The sequence below is a fragment of the Anser brachyrhynchus genome, assembly GCF_964034855.1.
Source record: "Anser brachyrhynchus genome assembly, chromosome: 14".
NCBI classification, from domain to species: domain Eukaryota; kingdom Metazoa; phylum Chordata; class Aves; order Anseriformes; family Anatidae; genus Anser; species Anser brachyrhynchus.
Window position 1 is genome coordinate 17,709,681 of NC_137709.1, and position 20,402 is coordinate 17,730,082.

The window sequence follows — 20,402 nt, forward strand, 5'->3', positions numbered from 1 at the left end:
GCAGCTGGGAGGATGCTGGTGGGCCCGCAAGGGGCAGCTTGTTCTCCTGCCTCCCCACAGGGCTGACTGGGCACTGAGCTATCCTGCTGACGGTGTAAGGGGGAGTAAGTGCAGGCAGGGCACTGCAGTAGTCCTGCAGGATGCAGAGAGGGAGCTGTGGAGCGAGTCTGAGCACAGTTCTTGTGGTCAGCCACAGCCAGATCCATCATCCCTGATGGCAACCAGCAGATGTATCTGGGGACCTCTGTTCGCAAGGTTCTTTCTCCTGTCCTCTTCTTAACAAAGAAAAAGCCTAACTTAAGAAGACAAAATGAAAGAGCAATTCATTTTGGTGACCTTGGCCGCACAAGCCAGTATTTTTAAGCACAGGTTTTAAGTCTAATGATAAACTTTCCAGAGCTCACCTCCTGCTGCTGCCCTCTCCAGTCTTCACTACTCTCGTGCTGCCACAGGAGAGGAGCCCGCAGCCTGAGCCAGATCACCGTACTGCTGTTGACTTGAAAAAGCAGCAAATAAAAAACATTTCCAGTGAAGTTCAACTCCGTGCACACAGCTTCTGCAGAGCTGCGTGTGCATCCGAAGGCTCTTAAAATTTGTATTGTATGCTTTACAAACGTTAACTGTTTAGTTGTTACACTTCATGGGAGGGAAAGGCATACAGGATTCATAGATGAATTCACTTAATGTTTCAGTTTTTTGAGAAGGATGAGGAGGATAAAGGCTTACAGCTTACAAAAATGAGAACAAAAGATCAACAGTACTCAATCTACTAAATCATCTACAAGGGTTCCCACATGGGTGTGCAATGTGATCTGTGAACTGCTAATGAAAAGGTGGGTTACGACCTCTGCGACAGAGTATTTAGAAATATACATCTCCTTCTCAGAGGCTTCTGACAGTGCAAGCAGTGTTTACTTCAGTATACATACTAAAAGGAAGTTTTCTGCACCTTCTTTTTATTGTTCCTAATGCCTTTCATCTGTAGGCTTGCAAATCGAGTTGTACTTGTAAAAAAATCTCAACACATCCCAGAGTCATGTAATAATCTAAAGAGAGTTTATGCCTTACAGATGGCATGACCGTGTTTTCTCTGGAGTTCATGCCTTTCTCTTTTCCTCACTATATTCAGGATGTTTGAACCTTTGCCTCACCTCATTAATTAGCTCAGTTCCCCAGACACATTGAAAACTCCATCCTCTTCCCAGGTAGCCAGCCTCCAAGAAAACAAAGTACAAGTTCAAGCCCTTCTTTGAGGTTGTTTCTTAAAGGTCTGTCAATCTTCTCCTTCTGAGGTGAATCCTTCTGTCTTGAGGGGCTTCATACCTTCCCTTTTCTGTCAACCCGCTAAACATCTCATCTATATCTTTCAACTATTCCCCTTTCATTTAACTCTCTGTTCCACTCAAAGTCCTGCCCATGCTCTCGGATGTCTATGTTACCCTCTAATATATTCTTTATATAATCTCAAATTTTCCTTCCTGAGCTTGGATTTGCTTAGTGTCACAACAGCCCGAACATGTTCTTGCAAGTGTTATGCCCAAAGTCCTCAGTCCCAGGCTGTGGAGCCTCATTTCCCTGGGGACATCCAACAGGCACTTGTCCTCACTCAAGGAGCTGCCACGTGCTCAGCAGCGGGGGCAGCTTCACTCCTCCTTACTCTGGGCAAGGAGGTGCAGCACATCTCTTCCCTTCCCCTGCGCTGCTCATGGCCTCTGGCTGGGGTCTCGGCTGCTGCAGGAACAAACAAGCCTTCTGGCACCTGCAACTCATTTTGAAAGGACAAGCACCATCTTCTCCCATTTCCCCCTTACACTAACACTGCTGTGCATACCACAACACGCCAACCTCTCTCCTCACTTCTTGATTTCCAATGCCTGGCCATCCAAAGCCTTGAAATCACCTCTAATGGGTGGCATCCCTGCTTATGGCAAGGGGTGGAACTTGATGATCTTTAAGGTCCCCTCCCACCCAAACCATTCTGTGATTTTATGAGTTTGTAAGCCTTCTATGTCGAGCAAACTGGGAGCATGCAACATCTACAAGAAAGCGACTGCTCCAGAAGAAAACTCCTGAGAAGGTGACTGAAAGGCAACATCCTTCACTTACATCGCCCAAATAACACTTCAGACCTTTGCACTCAGAGAGCTCCTTTCAACAAAGGGGGTAAAGTCTAAATTTGCTTCCTCCCAACCTGGAAAAGGTTTCTTAGTGGCATTTCTTTTTAATCCATCTTGTGACTCTGTTCTTTACGAGCTGTTCGCTACAATTCCCCGTTCTTTACCCCTCAGACATTTAATCCTTTTCAGCTGTAAGAGAAGTAGGATTCCAAGCCAAGGACGAGGTGCATGCAGAAAGCATGCCACCCTGCAATTACTCACACAGGAGCTGGATGTTCCTATCAGACCCTGAATACTGGGAGGTTTTACATGTTTTTAGATCTTAATTTCACAATTATTATCATCCTGTACTATATGCACATTTTCTGTGTTTGCACTAGGAAAAAGGTATTACCGATGGAATAAGGGATTTGTAGGAGCTTGTTGTACAGTCCTATTAATAATATAAAATCAGCCTAAACCACAAAGTAATTTTGTTGACTCATGGGACGTTAAACATGCCATATTTAAAGCCTTTATATTTTTATTTCTGAGTTCTCCTTCAAATCATTTTTATTGTCTGATGTAGAATAATTCAACATAAGATATGAGTTTGGCAGCCAAGAAGCCATTACCAATTCAAACATCAAATTGGCTTTGCTTCCGACACGAAAGAAAGTGAACTTAGCTTGTTAAACTTTCTTTAAATTAGAAATATTTTAAAACCTAGAAAGAACAGCTCTGTCTTTAATACGTGAAATCCTTTTACTGCTGTAAAACTTAGATGTTTTACTTACAATGTCTTTCAGGTTCAGATCACAGAACATGAAGATGCTGGATTTTCTGGCCATAAATATGGGCCAAATGCATGCCTACGCATTATCTGGAATAGCCTGACTGCATGATATCTTTAGGTAGACATGAAAGTTACTTATACTTTTTACTCATATTGACTGCAAGTAACACTCATAAATTGGAAGAGATTATATGTTGAGATAGATGGTTATCTTTCAGAAAAAAAAGAATACCAGGGATGTTGGTGGAGCATGTTCAATGTTAAAACCTAGCTTGTTCATAGGACGATGTAAACACTTCTCACAGAAACCACTTCCTTGGTCTTAAATAGAACTGCACACAGAGAGAGAAGAGGAATGAGAACTCATGCCACAAGAAGAGAGTCTAATCGTACAGTAATCTAGTCTTTTATTCTTAAGCCCTACCTGTCCCCCTGCCCAGTGCAATATGCCAAGTACCAGGCTCATTTCAATACAACACTGAAGAGCTGATAGGTAGGTCTATACCATCTATTTATTCAGAATTTCACTTGAAGATCCATTTGTCATGGGAACTACAAAACCATATCTTTTGGTACAGATCCTATATCCATAACACTGATGGCTATAACGGAGAGAGAAGGGAATGTGAATATTTGAGACAGTTCAGCCAAAAAGATCTATGACTTGCAAATGATTTAACTTTATCTTTCCTTCTACTATTTTTGCAATCAAGCATTTCCTAGACATACTTGCACACTGAAGTTTTTGAAAGTTGTCAGCATCTGTGGCAGTGACCTTCATTTTCAAAGGAAACAGGTGAGTATGGCAACACTAGCTTATTTAGCACTTCTCTTAATGACACAATGTATTATTGCAGAAAAATACACAATGCAGTCAGGTAGCTCAGAAATTCACCAAACAGGCTACAGATCAGGATATTCATTTAGCAGCCTGTTAAATACTTAGTACATTCTAGAAATGAGAGAAGAGGATGAAGAGGACCCTTCAGATTAACCTACTGGTGCTTCAGTCCAAACCTGCAGCACTGATGCAGAAGGGAACATAGAAACCGAACAATCCCATCTACATTTCAGAAATATAACGAGTGCATCATAGCCTCATGAATACAAATGTAATTGAGTTGCGGTGGGGAAAGTACCCACCCTGATGAAGGGGAATCAGATGCCTCACACAAAACTGGACTGTCTGAAATTTTAAGGGGTTTTCAACAATTCTCTGAAGTCAAAACATGATAAGAATTTGGTCTAAGGTATGAAATCAGGAAAACTTTTTTTTTCCATCTGTTAGCTTCCTATTGCTACAAGTCTAGGAAGAAAGTATTTCCAAATTGTCCTCTCATTCACATTGTGCATGCAAAATTTTCACATTTAACATGCAAAGTTTTTTCAAATGGGATTATTGGAGATAAATTGTATACATGCAAAAAGTCTTTATTCATGTTAAAATCTAACATGCATGTGAAATGCAGGGAAAAAATATGGTCCAGTTTCTTTTGGGAAGAGTTCTTCATATTTTCCTCAATTTCTGTAATAACTGCATACCATAGAAATACATATAAAAAATGAAAGATACTACAGTGAAATCATCATTATAGGGATATCATTTCTCCTCACAACTGAAAACGAATGGCAAAAACATTTGTTTTTAACGTGCAAAAAAAATTAGCTTATTTTTAGTAACTTAACAATGGAATTCTTATGTGCATACCTATAAGCCTAGATATGTATTCTGGCATTAACATGGATTTATGCATTAAAGAACATCAAAGTTCCTTGAAACTTGTCAGGACATTTATGGTTTTTGTTTGCTTGTTTAATATTTAGAGGCATGTAAGAGCAACTTACAAGCGCAAATTTCTTTTTCATTTCATTTTTCTTTGCACTGCCATTCAGGTTTGTAAAGTATTATTAGCTAGGATTTTAGCATGAGTGGCCACTAGGTGCCACTGTTCTGCTACACAGAAAAAGAGCTGAAACAACATTTTTGTTGTAGTAATAAGGTTTATATTATTAAAGTATGTGTGCTACTGCTGTATATACCCATCTTTTAGAAATGACACTGCTGCACAGTTCATAGTGAGCTTTTTCATAGCAGAACAATAGGAAAAGTGGCACTAAGAGATTGGAAACCCTGTTTAAACTCAACAGGCAATATCACCTCAGAGAAACTTTCTTATAACAGTATATTTTCTACTTAATAAAAGATATACAGCAGCGGAGAGACAGGGTATCCAGGTTCAGTTTTGATATTCATTTGCTGTATGACCTTGCAGAACTCACTGGGGACGGTTTCTGCTCAGCTGTGCACAACTGCTTTTGCAGTATACAAATGCCTATATCAAATGTTCGAATGTACATGGAAACAGAATCTAATACACCTTATTGGTTTCTAGAAAATACAGTATGTGTGCAGCTACAATGATTGTACAATGACATTGGTGCGTTTTTAAAAATACAGTTTTCAAATTCAACCTCTCTTGCCTTATTTTCTTCGGTTAGAAAATGGACTTAATAACGTGTGTGTACCTTATGAGAACAATAACACTACAGGGAGAGACCTTTATATAACATATTGACAACACTTTCTGACATGGGTAAAAATAGACCTCAGGAAAGTGAAGTCCAGGTGAAGCTTGCAGGTTTCGAAGCAGACAACTGTGCCTTGGAGTAGAGGAGGACAGAGGGGGCTTCTGTAAGACTCTGAGCTGACATGTTGGATCCAAGCGATTCTATCTGCAGTATTAAGAGATACAAATTGTTTCTAACTAATAAAAACATATTGAAAGGTCTGAACAAAGCTCTCAGAGGTCAATGAAGAGACAAGTTCAAATACTGCCAGTCTGAAGTATTAAGCAGTAAGCAAGAAACAGTGATTAAAACACTCTGTTCCCTGAAAGCGGAGAAGATATCTTTTTAAAAGGTAAAAATAACCAGAAAGAACATGGCAGCCTTGAAGTAAATAATAACTTCTGTATGCCCAATCATGAAGAAAGATGCTTCCAATGACATAGACAATTTTCAATGTTTTAAAGGAAAAAAATATTATAATGTGAAGAAAAGGAATTTTTGTAAAGTTTCTTACAAGTTTGTCACATTATCAAGGCAATAACTGTCTTAAGGAGCCCTACCTAGTCTTTCTAATATGTTATACTGCCCAAATGCTGTCTGATAGTTATTCATTATATTGCTCAGGAGCATACTTGAAACAATTCCAGAAATGCCGAATGACCTTACAAGGAGCGACATTTTTAATAACAGAACTGGGGTAGTCTTCTTAATTCACTGCATAAGCAAAAACTCTACCACATTCCTACAGAATAATTTTCACAAAGTAAAAATGACACTGTTCATGTTTTATCGCCTATGTATGAGGTCAATCCAAACCTTTTCATTTTAAAAGTAATTCAAAACTCTGTAGAAAATACTGCTTGCATCTCAAGTATCTAACAGGACTTTGAAAAGGCATTTGGAAATTTCATTTTTGCCCAGATAAAAGAATGGGACTTCTATCTTTATTATTCTTGGACAATATTTCCGGGTCCTCATCTACCAACAAAACATTTTGGTGGTGTCATTTTTACGGAGCTCTTAGGCACCCTGCCGTGCCCACCACCTTTGGAGGGGAAGACTCTCCATCCTGCTCCCTTTCAGCTGCTGGCAACTTGCAATTCTCTGGCTTAAATTTCCTCACCCATACTCTGCAGTGTTCCCAGCCCTCATAAAGTTCAACATAAAAAAGCACAGCAGGGTAATAAATAGTTTGAATGGAGTACTGAACTCCACCGTAGGTAGCCAGGTGGGCAGCACCGAGTGAGACAGGAAGATGACAAGATTGTCTGCACTTCTTGCCTTTTGTGTTCAGAGTTTAATAGGAGGTAAAAATTGGTTTCTGTATGGTGCTGACTGCCTTCCCTCTCCTGAATTGACCAGCTCAACTACTGTATAGTGAAAACTGTTCCACTTCAAGGAACTGATGGGCAAGGGGCAGATCACAGCAAAGACAGGTATGACCTCAGGGCACTTCCAGCTGTCCCTGCTATATTAAAAGTTTTGAAAACAGCTTCTACTTTGAGACAACAGAGATCGATTTTATGAAAACCAATGAACACTCCCTGGCCTACATAATTTGGGTGTGCCCGAAAAGGAAGAACAAACGATCTAGAAATTACAAAAAAATCAAGTGTACAGCAATATCCAGCAGACATTCAAATTGCACAGGGCATGCTTGGGCAGTTAGATGAACTGAAGTTCACTGGCAAAAGACGGCAGGGAAATTTTTACAGTATCAAAAATCTGTTTTCCTTTGTGGTTTCCAAAGTATTCGTTTTGTGATAGAGTTGGTATAAATTTCCAGTTAGTTTTCTTTCTTTATATTCACATACAATACACAAACATGCCTTGGATATAAAGGCTATAGAGTCAAATGCTTCTCTGAAACAAACTATGCTGAGAATAAATGTAAATGTACGTCCAATTAATATTTGGATCTGCTTCCTGTACCCTAGTTGAGTGATCTCATGGCACACCAGTTGTTTTAAGGCAGGCAGAAGACACATATCTCCAGTAAGAGATCTGCACATTTTGTGCTTTGGTAGAAACAGAAGCGAACACATAGTTTTCACTTTCCTAATTTCATTATAGTTCAGCTCTTCTCAGCAATAACTGTCTCTCCCATAATACTTCCAAATGCCTTGAAATACTCTAAGTGAATTTGGTAACAAGCAAACTGCTGTGTTTTCCTGTTCATTAGCATGAACTGTCTTGTTTCACTTGCCTATCACACCAATGTGATATGGCATAATGCAGTGCTCCACGGTGTAACAAGTCAGAAAAAATTTAAAAGGCCACATGTTTGTTATTATACTTAATTCCCAACATCCCAACTGTGCAATGTCCATTAAACAACCCAGGTAATTTAATAGTCTGGCTGCTAAAGAAGAAAGTGAAATGACAACTTTTTACAGGTTTGGGTACTTGTGGTAGTGGTGTTTATCTGTGGATGTCTCCCTGTATGTAGACATTTCTGAAAGCTTTTTATTTGGTTTTTGTTTGCCTTTTGTGGAAACTAATATTTTTTTATGGCCTTTTAGTAAAATTTAATATAAAATCTTATGAGGTTCAGTACAATTAAATATCCACACTCGCAACTGTTGAAGCTGTGACAGTTGTATAAGAGCTGGAAATCAAACTTTTCTGTGGGCACACAAACACTGAAAAGCTACACAATGTCCTGCTCCATTTTAAAAGGGAAAAAAAAAATATCAAGTCAGTTATGTTTCTGATGAAAAGGCAAATAGATAGCTATTACTATTTAATATCACATGATGCTTTTTGTGTTGTACAGATGTACTTGTCCAAGGCCCACCCAGAGTCTGGAGGAGAATCTGGCCCAGGACTTTTCCCGAGGAGAAGAGGAAGCACTGTAAGGAGCAAATTCTACTGGGGAGAAACCTTGCTGAGGATGGCAGTGAGGTTTCAGCCTGCCTTCTGCTAGAATACCTCAGAGCAGAGCTTATTTGCATCAGGAATGACTCCCAGCAGCTATTCTATATGTGCTAAAGAGGCGTAAAACAATAGAAAAATGCACTGTGAAGAAGAATCCCTTTTCCCAAACTCAAGTGAGACCGCCTGCCCTACATGTCTTAGTTCTTCCCTTTTCCAAAGCAGGCAGCTTTCTCAGGAGAGAGCAGGGGTTGGATGCAGAGTACTCCGGGGGGTAACCAGATGTGGTTCCTGGAGGGAGAGCTGGCCCAGCCTGAAGTTCCACCCGCAGGAGGCAGGAGATGGGCCGTTTTGTCACTGCCCTACATTTCCGCCAGGCACCCCTGAGGTGAGGGCAGCTGGCTGATCTCACCTCTTCTGAGCCAGTAGGGACTACCTCACACTGTAGGTTTAACCGGTATAGTATTAGTCGCATTAAAAACTGAAGTCAAATACATAGATATGTATCAGAATTAGGTAACATAAAATAATACATCTGATCTCTTCATCCTTTTTCTCCTAACTTAGGGCATTTTCTGAACGTTAAAGCAGTAAACCCTGAATCAGGAGTTCCAGAAGCACTTTTACGAAAGAGCTGAGCTTTACCTGCCACGTTTTACAGATCGGGGACCTAAGGCCCAAAGCACATGTCCAGGGGCCCTCCTGCAGCACCGTGTGAGAAGCACAAGCGGAACAGCTCCGATCCCCAGAGCCCCAGAGCAATGCTCACCCCGCAGAGCGGACCAGGCAGTGAAAGAGGCAGGCAGGGCCTGCACACCAGCCCCAGGCACCTGCACTGAGCAGTACCAGCTTTTAATATTACTTATACTTTCACATGATTTCTTTCACAGAATTCTGGCTTTCAATTTCTGTTTGCTATGCTTGTACATAAATCCAGTATCAGCCTGAATGCGGGTTAATAAATTTCATCTTTTTATCTCAGTTTTCTTCTTGTAGCAATTGTTTTATATTAAATAAAAATAGCAACATATATAAGGTCAGGCAGGACTGAACCTAGTATGATTGTTTTCACAGCATGGTAATAAATGTAATAAAACACATCCAGGGAAATGACCTTTAGTCCTGTAAAATTTAAACACTTAAAATAAGGGTAATTTGGTGCCAGCCCAAACCTATTTTACTTTGCCCTTTATTGAAAAGATGTACCAAATTGCATTGTGTGGCTACTTGATCAGGTAGAGATTAGAGGTCATCACAAGCTCTATAAATCACCATGTTCCTGGATCGGAAAGGAACAAAGTTACTTCTAAAATCAGAGTAGCAATGCCCTAACAGTGAAAATCTTTGACCCTAAGTCCTGCACCTATTTACGCAAATAGAAAAATCTCATTGGATTTGTGTGTGTAGGACGCAACCCTGGCTGCTGCTGCTGCTGCAGTACCCACATACTATTAATACTTCTAAGTATCTGTGGCACATACAGAAGCTCTTTGTGTTAGGGAAGGCATAAACTGAAACTATTGCTCTTCAGAAGGGCGTTTTACCCTCAAATAATAACGCACTACTAGTTTTGTCAAAGAAAAGCTTTTGTTCACACACTGCAGGCACCTTCCTTTAGTATCTAACCACTCCAAACACCTCCGTGAGCCACATCCGAGACATTCTAGAATACCGTGAAGGCACGGCAGACAGTAATGAATGTTTTACTTTTAATTGAAATATATATCTATTGCTTGTAAAAACCATAAACCACACCAACAGATGAAAGAATGTTACATGAAGAATTTGATACACTTCACACTGATAAATGCATCAACTATTAAAATAAATGTGTATATTACAGGAAAAACTGATCAATATCAGATACAATATTTCATTCACCAAATCAGACACATCCCAGTTGAATCACTGCTTACTGAACACTGAATAAGACGCATCATCTATCAAAATAGATATCTCCTACAGTAAATCAAACTCACCATCTGATTCAAATATGTCTCCTACTGAATCAAAAATATCACCCAATACATCAGCTATATTGCACCAGATACATGGCATTTTAAAGAATTCCTGAGCAGAATGCCTCTAGATTTAACAAGGATAATGTTTAAACTGAAATTTATTTCAACAAAGAGATCAGTACTTCCAGGCTCTCAGGGCAATTCTCGGAAGTGGGACTGTTATCCTATTGATGCTTCCCACGTCCTTCGTTCAAGGCACCCCGATGGAGGAGGTGCTTCCCCATCTCAGAGGAACAGGAGTGCTTCTCTTCTACTTTGTTGTACCCCTCCAAACCCGTAACACCAAGGATCAAGCTCTAAGCGGCCAAATGGTGTCCCCAGGTTAGCTGCCACAGTTCCCTAAAGGCAGCTTTTTTCTGAAGGGTTCAGCGCACCACAGTCCATGTGCCATCAAATATAGAGATGCTAATATTACCAACACCAATCCAAAAAACCTGGACACTGAGCATGGGAGGTTTCTGCTCCCTGTATCTTGAAAGGGAACTGTTCTCTCAATTGTCAGCAATGCTGAGAAACAAACGTTTAATGTAACTCAGGTTAAAACTGACCGCACCTGATACTGCAAAAACTGTCAGGATAAGACCAAGTTGCCTACAGTGGCAGAATGTTTCAAAGATGGTCTGCTTAACCAAGCCAGCTTGAATATTCTTTCAGAGGTGACAAAACAAGGTCTGTTCCATTTTGTTTCTGTTGGGATACTCCAAGATTTGGGCTTTAGCTGATAGTTAGTCTACGGGACTAGTCCTCCTTATTGCAAGCTGTTAAAAGGAACAACAAAACATGCTTCTTACAGATCTGCTGTTCCTTATTATCACTCTGCTCTGTCGATACGAACATTGATTATAATTGCAGTTTTGGCCAACTTAGATTGATTAGAATGTAAATTAACAAGAATTGTGCAATTATGTCAAAAGAAGTGCCTATTCACATGAGATACAGAGCAGTCCGCTGCCTGCTATACTACTTGTAAGCAGCAGGGACTTCTGTTTCACAAGGATCCAAATCCTAAAAAGAAAAATACAACTCTATTCTGTATATCGGTACTCTTCACAGGGAAATATACCATAAGGTTGGTTAGCACGCTCAGGACAAACCCAGTGTGAAGGGAAGAAACAACTGACATGTGGTCTCTACTAAAAATGTCTTGCTCTCAAATCTGATGCTATTAACCTGAATACTCACTGTGCATTTAGTTAATTACCAATCTGAACAGTATGAACACTTTCTAAAGACATGACCTTGCTGAGGTTCATGTTTATCTTAGATGAGGATGGACACTACTGGGCCAGCACAGAATTCAGGCAGCAAGGTGGGTGCTGCTGTGTTCCACCCCCTCTGCTGGACCTCGGCATAGCTGAAAGCTGCGGAGTGGTAACAACTCCACTGCCCCGAAGGGCAGAGCCAGGCTGTCTGTGACAGCAGTGATAGATGTTCTGGCCACCAGCAGCAGGAGATCTTCTCTTTGGTGGAAAGGCTTTCCAGGGAGGATCTGTTTGCAGTCATACCACAACCTACTTCAGTAGGTGGAAGAATTGAAGTTGAAAAATTCGTAGGCTTAAACTTCGTTCAAGAATTGCTTCCTGAACTAAGCTGGCAAAGATTGAAAATCAGAGACAGAATATAAATTTCATGGGTAAGTACAACCACATAAACTATATATTTTCTTCTGAAACTCTTGTAGTTTTCCATACTGTACTCAGAGAGCTCCAAACCCAAAATTGTGTATAAGACTATCTGCTTTGCTTTCTTTCTTTGCGTCCTTCTCTTTCAAAGAAGATCTCATCCTACATATATTGGACTCTCTTTCTACAACTTGTCATTTAAATGAGCTTAAAGAGACTTAACTGATTTTATTAATGACATTTACCGAAACCTAAGGCACAAGAAAAATATTTAAAAGGTAATAAACAGTTCAATGTTGCTTGAACATATAAACTTGTTTTAAAAGCATGGCTGTAAGATCTAGGGTTTTGTTTCCACAGCTTCAGCGTTGAAGAAATCCCTTATTTTTACAGAATATCTTTAAGAATTCCTATGTCAGTTAAGACCATATAAAAACAAAATAGAAAAATCTCTTAATATTTTTCAATTATGACACCTTTTTAAGTAAAATTTCATTAATAGAGATAATCCTTTTTCCTTAAAGAAAAACATATCTAGCATTACAGCAAAATACCTGACAATTTACACAAAGCCCCTTGTTATTTTCTGTGCTTCCCAGGCATATTCAGGTACTCCTTTTAAAGGCTACCCATAGAAGAAGTAAATCAATTAAACTCAATCAAATCAATTACAAATCCCCGTAATGTTATGAGTAGTGAAACATTCTTGGTTGACTTTAATGGGAATCAAGCTAAATTCCCTACTCTCCACTTTGTTTTGAAAAAAAGGACAGAGAAGAAAAAAATCAATTATTTTGAACATTTCATAGGATCATAGGATTTGCCATACCATTGTTCCACCTACTCAAGTGTGTTCTGCCTGCAGGCAAAAGCTTATGTTATCCGCAGCTACCTGTCATGCTGTACGTACATGGCAATCCCCCCTCCGCGAGTCCTCCAGGTGATCAGTTTTCATGCTGATACACGAGATTAGAACAAGCAATTGTTACTTTAATTCACATTGCTCCTGCACTATTAAAACTGTTACTAAAATTAAGCTGCGTTTCTAGTAATGATTCCTGACGGACTGTTCTTCTGCATTAGTACCCGTGCATCAACATTTGGAAAACCTGCAAAACTCAACCCTCTTGAGACCTTCTTTCCTTCTTTCTGGAGCCTCCCACTACATACTGCTCTGCCACGTCTCTGGGCAGGGCTGGCACAGACTAAAGGGCATGGCTGTGCCGACAGCACATTTCACACAAACTTGCACTACGCTGGCCAGTAGTTTTAGGGGCAGAAGAGAGAAAACCTCTGCAGACGCTGGGAGAGTTGTCATCTGATTTCAGGCATTATTACCTAAACCTGTTTGGATCAACACTGTATGCAACCCAAGTCCCATTTATGGTTTGAAAAGGAGATACTTAAAATAGCGTCTTGTAAAAGAATCATGTTTGGTATTCAGTGAAGACATACAATCTACCAAGGAACTCAACATGGCCAGTTGCTGCAAAGAAAGTCCTCCAGGCAATTCAACTGCTACATTGCTTATTTTTCTGGTAAATAGAATACTTGCAAACTAAGGATCACAGGGAGGGACTTACATTGACAAGTTAAAGAGCACAGCAAACTCACCACACCACTATCCTCTTCACATCATGTAACTTTTTTTTTTTTTTTTTAACACCAATCACAGTTTGTTGAAGAAGCATCCAAGAAGCAAGCATATTCAAAGGTCTGTAAACATGTTTAACTTATACTATCTAAGCAAACTAGGCCTCTTCCTAGTTCTCTAACCAGTATTAAAATGCTGTCCCATCTGAAACAAAAGACATCAGGCTTCTGAAATTTCTCTGAAGTAGACACGATCATTCATGGCAAAACCTTTGTAATTTCAAGTAGTGAAGACCAAAACTATAGAACCACTAGAAGCTATGCAGATATATTTTTGGTATCAATGAAAGTCAGTCATACTTATCACGAACCAGCACAACGATCAGGTCCATGGAGTTCCTCAATAGCCAGGTCTGCACAGAAAATACACTTGCCTGTGATAAGAAGTGGCTAATTTCCATTTGTAAAAAAGTGAAGATCCTGGCAAAGTTCACTAGCCTGGATTCTAACAAATCACACATCTTACGTGCCATTTAACGGGCAATTTTCTTGGTGAAATGCTTTTTATCTGTCCCTTTCACTGACAAACCTTCCATCAATATCTTCTGAAGTAGCTTAATCTAAATCATTCTCCAATACCCTATAGTGACCATTGTAATGTCTGAATACCCCAGACACTACCGGAGGTGGATATCGATATTACAGAAAGTCATTAGGCTTCTTATTGTACACTTTAATAAGTGAGATCATATACTTATAGGGCTGCAATTTAATCTCAATTTTAAAGAAATGTTACAATGTACAATGAAAAAAGAAATGTACAATGTTACAACTTTGTACAATGCATCTTGAAGGCTTTGTTGTTTCTTTTTTCTCTTAACTGCGTATTTAATGGGGGAAGCCCATTATTCATACCTCTGCTCTTAATCAAAGCCGAGCATTCTGCAGAGAAGTAGAAAATTGAAATCGGCTCCTGCAACCTAGAGCTGAACAATTATGACTTGATTTACAAGGAGCCACTTTGCTACATATTTAAATGCAGCTCTGCTGCAAAATTTGGGAACTTCTCAGATAATCAAAATGCTACAGATTTAGCACTTTTAATTTTTGCTCCATCTCCTGCCAGCTTGAACTCTGATTGTAATTACCATTTCATCTTCCCCTAAATGACATTGTTTTATCAGAGGAAGACACTGTATCTAGAGTCTGAGTGTGATGATTAGCAAGGATCCAGCTTGCAGTGGGAAACAATAAGTGTGCCCGGAAATGAACCGGGATGGTGTGTAATAACGTGAAGCTAGAGAGAATCTCAAGTCTCTCACCCCATAAAGCTGCAACGGATGTGAGAACATACAGACTTGACTGTGCAGAGACATAGAACAGACCCCCAAAAACTGTACTGCAGAGGATAGTTTTTAAGGAATACAAATGAAACTAAGCCTAACTGCTATCAGACTTCATTGCCATTTATCTACCCTTTGTGTCTCAAAACCTTTTTCTGCTTTATTGGAGTTATCTAGCTCAACGAGCTTCTAGTAACAAAATCATGCTGGACAGCTTATTATTATCAAGAATCCTTAAGGCTCTTGGGTTTTCTTAGCAGAAGTATGCTAGAGAAGGGCACTTCAGCAGGGTTAGAGGACTACTGGATCAGCCCAGCTGCTGGGATGGTGGAGGAGAGAACAGGGAGAGGTGCTGAGGCTGCTCCTGTCTCTGTTTCATTTATGTTACAGACCTAGCTAATCAAGCAACACTTCCTGCATGATAAAAATAAAATCACAGAAGTGGTCAAAAGCTCTAAAATTAGTGTAATATATAGTGATAGTAAGAAACAGTAATAGTGTTCCCATATCAGCAACATCTTTACATTTCAACTTGCAGAGGCACAGAGCTGTGGAATACAAGCAATGAATAAATTTAACTGTTAGAAAATCATTAAGCCTGGTATACCTGTAATATAAATTTCTTTTCTTCTGCTTTGAAAATTTCTTTTTCTTCATTAGAATATCTTTTCAAGTAAAGAAAAAAAAATCGCTGATAAAATGTCAGGAGGAAGAGTAAGAAATTGGCCAAGAACAGTGAGAGTTGTACCTTTGGTCGCAGCTGCAGTTAATTCTGATTGGAACAGGAGTATGAGAACAAAAGCTGTCCTGGTGCTCGCACCACAGACAAGATACCATTCCTGTGGCATAAAAATGTAACCTACAATTCATACTTTTCCTTAAAATTTGTGTTAGTAATGCTGCTCCCGTAGGTTCCTTTTTTTGAAAGCCTTCTTGTCCTGCTACTTTTATGCTGAATTTTGCACATTGTAAACAGTCTTGTTCTGGTCAAGGAAACTGCATATAAACTTTTGGTCCTAATGGCTAGGTTTCCAAGATAAATAATGAGATTACGCCTCAAAAGGGGGTAATGCTGAATGTACATTCATTTATACCAGGCCTCCATTTACAGACATTATATTTCTAAGTGTATATTTTATGAAAAAGTCTTCCCTATATAAGAATATTTCACCTGGAAGAAATAATGCCAGTGTGCTGAAAAATCCCTCAGCTGATGAGAACTTCTGCTCACCTATTTCAAAATGATACAGCAAAACTCTTTGGAGAAAGGAACAGAGAAAATTCATGGGAATGACTGGAAAACTGAATATATTTCACACATGAAAAGATTAAATTAAGTAATAGGAATCACTTTGGAAAAGACCCAATGAGAGGGAAGTAAAATTTCACCCACAACTATATAATGAGAACCGTGTAAATAGTGAGTGATTACTAACAATTTCTGCATATAAAAGAACCACATAATGGCCTTTAAACTTTTCAGCCAAGAACTTAAAAAAATAAAACATATTTTTTAAAAGTTGTATTTGTTTTTGTTTTTTTTCCACAAAACCAACAATTAAGTTGTGGAATTCTGAATCACAGGATATTGTGAAGTAAAAATCTATTTAGACAAATCTTGGGATAATTTGTCCATCGAGGATCATAAGATTCAAAACCTGAATTCCATCTGTGTCTCTGTAAGTGACTGAAACAAGTAGTAAGACAACTGGCCAGAGTAAGAATAATGCCATAATTCTCTGCTGTTGCCAATGTGTCCCATAAATGCACTACTGGATTGACAGCAGTATATGGTGGACTACATAAACTGACTCTAAATGATATCCCTATTTTCTTACACTGGCTTTTCACTACCTCATCTTCCCACCCTCTATTAAAAATATAACAATACACACTTTCTCTTTAACATTCATGGAGATCTGTGAATTAAAAGCTCTGTCTAAAAGCAGTCTGAAGAGCAGCACTGTACACCTGTATGGAGACACCGTCACTCAGAAAAAGAACACAAGATGAGCAGTACCCTGCAAACTAGCTGTTATTTAATGGCTGACACTGCAAATTCATGTAGAAACGTCAGTTCTATTTCTCCCCTTGGGTGGTAGAGTTGCAGAAAGAAATTATCAAGGTAAAAGATGCCCAGAAAAAGAGCAAACCCTCAAAATACAAGATTGTTTTTCTAGGTTTGTCACCTGTGTAATCCCACAGGGTTAGCCTAAAACACCAGAAAGAATTGTTCAGCTATGCTGACTAGTGAAATGGCCACTGGACTGAACTTTATACATATTGAGTGCAGGATTTATGAAAAGGTGGAGACTGTTAAGAAAATAATGAGCATGAATAATGCTGATTTTAACAGCACTTATAACGTCGAAGACATTAGTCAGAACAAGGAGACAAACGGTAACTTAAGTCTTGTAAAGATAAGATCACCTATATTCTAGCTAAAAACCTAACCAAAGGTGTTCATGAGGTTTCTCTGTTTTCTACCAAAGCCTCAGTGTTTGAATAATGCATAACTGTGTCTTTTGGCTCAAAAGGAGAAAAACGCCTTTAGGTTCTACGTGGAAGGGGGTCTGAGAGGGAAGGATTTTCTTTTAAAGCAACAGTTCAGCAACTCCAAATACCTCTCAACCTATTGTACTCTCCCTAGTTTCCAAAAAAAAGTGCATTTGTTATTTCATCTGTTAAAGCATAAGCCCAATGCAGGCTTCAGGAAAGAAGGCTCGCTCCCACAAACTGCAGCTTAATTTCTCTCACCGTGCATTTCGGTGCAGGCCATTCAGAGCGGACCCTTCCCTAAAGCTGAGCTTCACCCATGGTAAAAAATATCACCAGTTCAGTCAGTGTGGTTGCTAGGCTAGCATGCAGCAAGGGAATAAATTAGCTGTGAAATAGTCAGTTTCAAGCTTTTGTGCACCTCTAAAATATCAATAACTTGCATTCTGGAGTTCTTGAAAAATGATGTGCTTGAAACAATGCCCTCAGGAGGTCACTGCCCCATACATTATGGAAGTTGTATCGAGCTCTCTTTGGCTAACCTCAACTACAGGCTTAAAAGGCATTTTAGAATAATACTGCCCTCCTGAAAAATGAAATGAAATAAAGTAAAAATACAATAAAATACTAAACAAAGAAAGACAGGTTATTTTTTATTTGTCAAGGAAATCTAACACTTTGTCTCTGTAAATTCAGGGCCTACTCACCAATACCAACCTGAGACGCTAGCCTGGGATGCAGCTTAGTAGACTGAATTTTCTCTTCTATGAAGGACAGGGAGGCTTAGAGTTGCTTTGGCACCTGAATAATGCACAGGACTGTGGGCAGCAGGCTCACGTAGACTCACTAAGGATGAGCTGTCAGGCTTATGATTTGAGGCTAGATCTACAGAGCGTGAGCCGGCCCCAAAACCCTGTAGGCTTAGTTTGCAAACGTGCTGCCATCCCCTAACCGAGGCAGGCCTTTATCACCAACCCGACTGCATCTGTTCAGCCTCCTGCAAAGCAAATTTGTTTTGGGTGCCTATTTGTTTGCTTTCCAGATAAAATCTTCAGAGATTCTGCAAAGGGAAATGACAGAGTAAATACGAAGTAAAGGGGAATAAAGGCCACAACCAGCAAACACAAGCTGCCCCTAGAAAACAACTCTACCCCATGCTCAGCCTACACTCCCTCCTCTGAGGACACAGAGCCTCCCTTTCTTGCCTTTTGAATGACTGCAGGGAAAACGTGGATTGTAACTGCCATGGAAAGAACCTGGCGCTGAAAGGAAGAGACAGGCCATTTCCAGTATTTCAGCAGAACTTTGCTCATGCTGTAGTCTTCAATAGAAATTTGCAACTTCCAGAACATCAAAAATGTCCTGAATTCTTTTATGAGACATCCCCAAACAGCTAAAAAGTTTGCCTTTTATCTTTTAGTACATGGGCATAAAGGAATAAACCACTGAAACATTTAGATAGAGAACATAAAAGAGTCGCTAACTGCATGCAGGACAGCCTACAGGCAAACCTGAGCATCTGCAACATTAGAGTTGAGACTAGCTCTACCTCTGTAGGTCAGGTTCCATAGCTATCAGCTAGATTTAGAGCAGGAAAGAATGAGAAGCCAATTGATTTTTTTGATGAGAAGGCAACCTGAGTTAAAAGAGTTAATGTGAAAACTAAGTGTCTTTCTAGATCTCGTCCACAGTAAAAAACTTACTGGATGCTGTTCCACCCTTGCTAGCCTACAACTTAATTATTACAGCAAAGGAAAAAGCTTGCAGTTGTCATCATGACACTGGAAACTAAACTAACCATACTTTAAATGAAAATGCCAACAAAGATCCTCCTCCCAGACTTTCACCTCTTTCCCTGATAGATCAAGTCTCTTCTCTAAATGGTAACTTTGTTTTTGTATCTGTAGCATGTCAGTGCTGAACACAGAGACAGGTGCTCTAGTCACCAAACATTACAAATGAAAACATACCTGTGGTAGCAAACCCTGAAAGAAGAACATCGATGGCCTGTTCACTATTAGGGACTGGAAAACAAAGAAATGAGTCACGCATTATTTAAAAGAAAGCAAGCAGAAAAACTTGAGACACAATAACCTCCCTCCAACCCTAACTCTTTTTACTTTTTGGATTTTCCTTTTTTTGGGGGGAGGGGCGGAACACTTTTTTTTTTTTTTTTGCCTTGCCTGATGAGTTGTTTATGTCGGTGTAAAGTAGTTTAACAAACCTGAATTCAGAAGGCAACCAGAAAAAGCATTCCTCTAGTATCCAGAGGAGGTAACTGGCATATTTACAATCCCGTCACTGAGAAAGAAGCCCAGAGTTACTATGCAAATCCTTGCACTCTGAACGACTAGCAACGAGGGCAGCCAGTCGTCGTGCTGGGATTTGCATGCTCACAGTTATTTAGATAATCATTGTGACTATGCAAAGCAGACACTGCAGGTAAGAGCTAATGAAGGTGTAGCAAGAAGGGAAGGGACAATAAGGCATCAGCAACAATTGTGTGTCTTTGGCAATGCAACATGCTGCAAATCCTGTGCAGAGCTTCGACTGCAGAACTCTGCAGTTACATATCGTCCTTAGGAACTGACAAATATTTTCAAAGCTCTGGGTCATCACATGTCTGGGGTTATCATTAAAGGACAAATCTTGAGAGAGCGCGCACACAGCATTTCTGAGGGTTTGGTCCTATCTGACCTGATCACATACGTCCAGCTGGCTGGAAGGAGTCTCTGAAAGCACGCAAAGACAAAGCTGATATAAGATGTATCAATAGTTCTCTTCATTATTTCATAATTGAATGTGTTTGCTACTATATAGAGAAAACAGGCTACTTGTTTACGTACTGAGCTGTAGCAGTACTCCATGCCCGATTCACATGAACCTGAAAAACGTTTCAGAATGGAAGCTCCAAAACAGTACTTCGAATTCTTATTAAATATAAAAACTATGAGAAGCTTTTACTGTCTTAGACCCGAACCAGTTCCTGGCTC

General features: G+C 39.7%; 1 long non-coding RNA gene across 2 annotated transcripts in view; it reads left to right on the top strand.

Moving 5' to 3' along the window:
- The first annotated feature begins 414 nt into the window (after nucleotides 1–414).
- The window catches only part of LOC308177792, a 40,315-nt gene continuing 20,327 nt past the window's right edge, over nucleotides 415–20,402 (top strand). The window contains exons 1-2 of one of the 2 annotated variants that reach the window (XR_013939407.1): nucleotides 415–8,778; nucleotides 8,902–11,988. This is a non-coding gene — a long non-coding RNA (uncharacterized lncRNA). Of the gene's footprint in view, nucleotides 11,989–20,402 lie in introns of both variants that reach the window. The other variant, XR_013939406.1, reaches the window with a different exon arrangement.